Genomic DNA, 6,446 nt, shown 5'->3' with positions numbered 1-6,446 from the left:
ATAAAACTGCAGGAAAAAAATTAATGTTTATTTTATTTTTGAGACACAGACAGAGGCAGAGAATGAGCAGGGGAGGGGCAGAAAGATTGGAAGACACAGAATCCGAAGCAGGATCCAGGCTCTGAGCTGTCAGCACAGAACCTGATGCGGGGCTCAAACCCACAAACTGTGAGATCATGACCTGAGCTGAAGTCTGACACTCAACCTACTGAGCCACACAGGCGCCCCTTGGCTGTTTTTAACAGTTTGGGCCAAATAAGACATAGCTATATCCTGGATATAGTACATAAGATATGACTTCTGGCTCAGGTAAAGGTTAAAATGCAGAGCAATGGAGATGGCATTCCCTTTTCCTATCATTACTTAACCACTGACCTTTGAAAAAGAAGTAGTGTTGTGAATTCTTTAGAATCTGAAGAGTGGAAAAGGGCTGATGGGTAGGCCTTTGGAGTAGACCAAAATTTGGGATACTTAAAATCCATGTCTTTTTTTTTTTTTTTTAATTTTTTTTCAACGTTTATTTATTTTTGGGACAGAGAGAGACAGAGCATGAACGGGGGAGGGGCAGAGAAAGAGGGAGACACAGAATCGGAAACAGGCTCCAGGCTCTGAGCCATCAGCCCAGAGCCCGACGCGGGGCTCGAACTCACGGACTGCGAGATCGTGACCTGGCTGAAGTCGGACGCTTAACCGACTGCGCCACCCAGGCGCCCCTTAAAATCCATGTCTTAAGCATTAAAATTGTACAGAAAGAGGCTTAGCTGCAGGATACATCTATGGGAAGTACATGGCATAAAGGTTAAATGCTCAGGCTTTGAAGTCAAAGAACTCTCCAAATATGTAGCTTTCTGATGATCTGACCCAATTCAAGAAACTCTATCATTCAAGTGACCTTTTATTACAGAAACAGCAAGTTACTTAATCTCAAACCCTAGTTTGCTCATGTGTAGTAAATACAATGTTGTGAGGATGAATACATACTGTTCAGTACATTGATGTAGAGTTGCTTGAAGGTATCTTGAGTAGCAGTGACATAATCAAACAGATGCTTTAGGAGGAATATTCTGGGGGTTGTAGGCTGAATAGACTGGAGTTTGGAAAAAGGCAGGATTTGGAAATAATTTTAACAAAGGGAGTATCTAAATCCTGAAAGGTGGATGAGATCATCAATAGCATGTACACATGCAGAAGATGTTGATGACAGAACCATGGAAAGTGCCACCTAGAAGCAGCAGCACAAAAGGAATGTTCAGAGAGGTAGGAGGAAATAAAACCAACGAACCAGGAATTTCAATGCCATGGAAAACAAGGGAAAATTTAACAAGGTGTAGAGCAAAACCAGCCTCCACTTTGCCGAAATCTTATTCATGCCTGCATTTTGGCTGCCATGAAATAATTATCAACTTTGAGACAATGGTTATTTGAATTCTATTCAAATGATCTTTACTAGGCACATGGACTAACAGTATAAAGGCATACCTCATTTTATTGTACTTTGCTTTATTTCTGCCCTTCACAGATATTGAGGCTTTTTTTATTTTTAAAGATTTTTTTCTTTTTTTTTTTAGGGGTGCTTGGACGGCTCGGTCGGTTAAGCGTCTGATTCTTGACTTCAGCTCAGGTCCTGATCTCACGGTTCATGAGCCAGAGCCCACATTGGGCTCTGTGCTGACAGTGCAGAGCCTGCTTGGGATTCTCTCTCCCTCTCTGCCCCTCCCCTACTCATGTGCTCCCTCGTGCATGCTCTCTCTCAAAATAAATAAATTTGTAATTTTTTTAATGTTTATTTTTGACAGAGAGTGCGAGTACACACGAGCAGGGGAGGGACAGGGAGAGAGGGGGACAGAGGATCCAAAGTGGGCTCTGCACCGACAGCATAGAGCCTGAGGCGAGGCTCAAAACATGAACCATGAGATCATGTCTTGAGCTGAGGTCCTACACTTAACTGAGAGCCAGACAGGTGCCCTGATACTGTGTGGTTTTTGTTTTTTTACAAATTGATGGTTTGTGGCAACTGTGCATCAAGCAAGTCTCTCAGTGCCATTTTTCTCATAGCACTTGCTCACATAGTGTCTCTGTGTCACATTTGCTAACTCTCAAAATATTTCAAACTTTTTCATTATTATTATAATTGTTATGGTGATCTGTCATCAGTGATTATGGCTCAGTGAAAGCAGGGATGATGGTTAGCATTTTGCTTTAAAAATTGTTTTCTTAAAATTTTCATTTTTTTATTTTTTAGAGTTAAGGTATGTACATTTTTTTTTTTTTTAAGTTTATGTATTTATTTTGAGAGAGTACACACGCTCACCTCTCTCTCGATGCCAGGCTGGAACTCACAAACTGTGAGATGATGACCTCAGCCGAAATCAAGAGTCAGACGCTTAACTGACTCAACTGAGCCGCCCAAATGCCCCTGTACAATGTTTACTAAAGACACAATGGTATTGCACACTTAATAGATGAACATAACTTCTATCTATATATAGGGAAACCAAAAAATTCATTTGACTCACTTTATTGTGACATTTACTATGTTATGGTGGTCTGGAACTGAACCTCCAAGTATCTGAGGTATTCCTGGTAACAGCATCTTAAACTTTGAAAAGATCTGGTTAGCTTATATACTTTCATACTTAATGCCAGAACCTTTAACCAAAATGTTAAGCAGGTGGTTATATTTGAACACAGGCACCAACTTCTTTCCAGTGACATTCATCTATTTTATTGTTGCAGTTAACATTTTCAAAAACTATGCTTTCTATAGATATTCATATTTGAAGATACTTCTAATCCTTTCTCTCCCCCACATCTCTTGTTCCTCCTGTGCTGTGGTTCTAACTGTAGAGTTTAGTTTCAAATTTTCATTACCTTGGTCACTCCAAGTTATCACTCAACAACAAATGCTCAGACAGGCACCTGGCTGGCTCAGACAGTAGAGCAAATGACTCTTGATCTCAAGGTTGTGAGTTCAAGCCCCACATTGGGCTAAAGCTCAGTTAACAACAACAACATCAATAAGAAGCAGCCCAGAACTGAACACCAAACTGAACATTGGTGTGAACCAATGCTAAGGATATGTTCCTCTCTCTTTGGATCAGATAAGGGACACAGGGAGTTCCTTCCAGGTTAGAAGTTCCAATGCTATCTCACCAAAATTAGCTGTTATTGGTAATGTAGGTTTGAACTTCCCTCCAAACCCCTACCTTAAGCATTAACATTTTAAGATTTTTATTTTTTTTGAGAGAAGAGGGCAGAGGGAGAGAGAGAATCTCAAGCAGACTTCATGCTCAGTGTGGAGCCCAACATCGGGCTTGATCTCATGACTGTGAGATGAGATCATAACCTGAGCCAATGTATCAAGAGTCAAATACTTACCGGACTGAGCCATCCAGTCATATATATTGCCATATATAATGTGTGGCTGATAAAAAAAAAAATACTTAGAATACAAAATTTAAGATACAGTTTTGTAGGGATGCTTCAATGGCTTAGGCAGTAGAGCATGTGACTCTTGATCTCAGGGTTATGAGTTTAAGCCCCATGCTGGGCATAGAACTTATTTAAACAAATGTATACACAAAAACACACAAAATAGCTTTTGAACTCTAGAGTAAATGACGGTCACTGCTATAACGCACATTTATTCAAGAATGACCAATGTACCACTCAATCAGAACCACCTATACTTAAAGAAAAAAAATTGTAATTTGAATGATCTTATAGTGCTTGATAAAAATGCAATTTCCCGGGGCGCCTGGGTGGCGCAGTCGGTTAAGCGTCCGACTTCAGCCAGGTCACGATCTCGCGGTCCATGAGTTCGAGCCCTGTGTCAGGCTCTGGGCTGATGGCTCAGAGCCTGGAGCCTGTTTCCGATTCTGTGTCTCCCTCTCTCTCTGCCCCTCCCCCGTTCATGCTCTGTCTCTCTCTGTCCCAAAAATAAATAAACGTTGAAAAAAAAAAAATGCAATTTCCCTATGTGTACTGATATGGAATAATCTCTAGGACTCAGATATTTAAAGGAAAGGAAGGCAGGTGCAGAATAAGCCCAGTATGCAGCCATTTGTAAAAAAGCAAAGAGGTGTACACGTTCATGCCACATGCACAGACCATGTGTGGAAGGACATACAATGGATAACACTGACTGCCTCTGGGAAGGGGCAACACAAGAGGCAGACCTTTTAAGCCATATATTCCTTTACACCTTTAAAATTTTAAACGTGTGTGTAAACCATCCGTTCAAGTAAATACCTACAAGAAAGCCATCTTAAAATGTACAGCCTTGGGGTGCCTGGTGGCTCAGTTGGTTAAGTGTCAGATTCTTGACTTCAGCTCAGGTCATGATCTCACAGTTCCTAGGTTTGAGCCCTACATTGGGTCTGCTCTGAGCAAGAAAACATTGAGCCTGTGTGGAATTCTCTCTTGGAGACAGGGGAGAGGGGAGAGGGGAGAGGGGAGAGGGGAGAGGGAGAGAGGGAGAGGGAGAGAGGGAGAGAAGGAGAGAGGGAGAGAGGGAGAGAGGGAGAGAGGGGGGAGAGGGAGAGGGAGAGGGAGAGGGAGAGGGAGAGGGAGAGGGAGAGGGAGAGGGAGAGGGAGAGGGAGAGAGGAGAGGGAGAGGGAGAGAGGAGAGGGAGAGAGGAGAGGGAGAGAGGAGAGGGAGAGAGGAGGGAGAGAGGGAGAGGGAGAGGGAGAGAGGAGAGGGAGAGGGAGAGGGAGAGAGGAGAGGGAGAGGGAGAGAGGGAGAGAGGGGGAGAGGGGGAGAGGAGGAGAGGGGGAGAGGGGGGGAGGGGGAGAGGGAGAGGGAGAGGGAGAGGGAGAGAGGAGAGGGAGAGGGAGAGGGAGAGGGAGAGGGAGAGGGAGAGAGGAGAGGGAGAGGGAGAGGGAGAGGGAGAGGGAGAGGGAGAGAGGAGAGGGAGAGGGAGAGGGAGAGGGAGAGGGAGAGAGGAGAGGGAGGGAGAGGGAGAGGGAGAGGGAGAGGGAGAGGGAGAGGGAGAGAGGAGAGGAGGAGAGAGGAGAGGAGAGAAAAGAGAGGAGAGAAGGAGAGAGGGAGAGGGAGAGGGAGAGGGAGAGGGAGAGGGAGAGAAGAGAGGAGGAGAGAGGAGAGGAGAGAAAAGAGAGGAGAGAGAAGAGAAGGGAGAGGAGAGAGAAGAGAAGGGAGAGGAGAGAGAAGAGCACATTCCTAATTAGGCTTATTCTGGCCCTCCTCAATCTTTTTAGAATGTTCTCCAGACAACTCTCATGGAATAGTCAAATTTGAGACCAATGCTATGAACGTTATCTTTCTAGGACACTATAAAATTTGCCCTTTATTGGGAAAAATCTTTATTCATGTTTTTGTTAACAAGCAGGAAAAAATTACTTAAAATAGTCTTGACTTACCAGAGATCTGGGGGTGCCTGGGTGTCTCAGTCGGTTGAGCATCTGACTTTGGCTCAGGTCATGATCTCACCATTCAGGAGTTTGAGCCCTGCATCAGGCTCTGTGCTGACAGCTTGGAGCCTGGAGCTTGCTTCAGATTCTGTGTTTCCCTCTCTCCTGGTCCCTCCCCCAATCGCTCTCTTTCTCTCAAAAAAATGAATAAACATTGAAAAAAACAATAAAAACTAGAGATCTTTTGCTATGCTGTTCATGCAGTTCTGCATTTTCAATTCTAACTTATCCAAAGAAACAGAAGAAATAGTAGTGGTGAAGAAAAAGAAAATTCTAATTTGGAGTGTATCATTTAAATGGAGGTAGGTGAGAGGAATCAATTTGTTTTATTATGGTCATCATTAAATTACTGTAACAAAGTAACAGGGAAAGCCAGCCTGAGATGCAGAGAATAACTAATAATTAGTTACCAAAACAACTGATTCCAGAATGTATTATCAGGGTGATAACCAATGCCTCTTTTAACTCAAGTTTATAGTTTTCTTTAAAAAATTGTCAAAGCAGAAGATATTAACAAATCCAAGTTATTTCACACAAGATGGTTAATGTGGGTCTAGCCACAACTATGAAACCATTACATCATGCAAAAAATAAGTAGTACTGGAACATTTATTTTCATAAAAAATTTAAACTGCGCTAACTATAGCTCCTACTGAAACCTGACTCAATTTCAATCCTGTCACATAAGTGGATCTGTGATCTTTTGTTAGTTAGCCACTCTGGGCTTCAGTGTTCTCATCTGAAAAATAAGAAATACAGCACTGTCACTTATTCTTATCGTTATGATAGGTTAAAACGGGAAATGACCAAGCATGGTATGTTGTGTCATTAGTGTGTGACAAAATGTCAGTTCTTGCCTTCTCTCTCAAGAGAACTGTGGAAAACAAAATTCCAAAATTTTACTGGGCAACTAATTATTCAAAAGAGTAAAAGGAGACCCAGAAACATTAAAAAAAAAAAAAAAAAAAAAAAAGGCTTGCCAATGTTACATAGTATATGTGACAAAATTGGTAAAA

The sequence above is a fragment of the Lynx rufus genome, unplaced genomic scaffold (genome assembly GCF_022079265.1).
Source record: "Lynx rufus isolate CCGP_SWC_20201006 ecotype Redwood Valley unplaced genomic scaffold, mLynRuf1.p SCAF_1, whole genome shotgun sequence".
In the NCBI taxonomy this organism is placed as follows: Eukaryota; Metazoa; Chordata; class Mammalia; order Carnivora; family Felidae; genus Lynx; species Lynx rufus.
The sequence above is the reverse complement of the archived record's forward strand: the minus strand, read 5'-3'. Positions refer to the sequence as shown.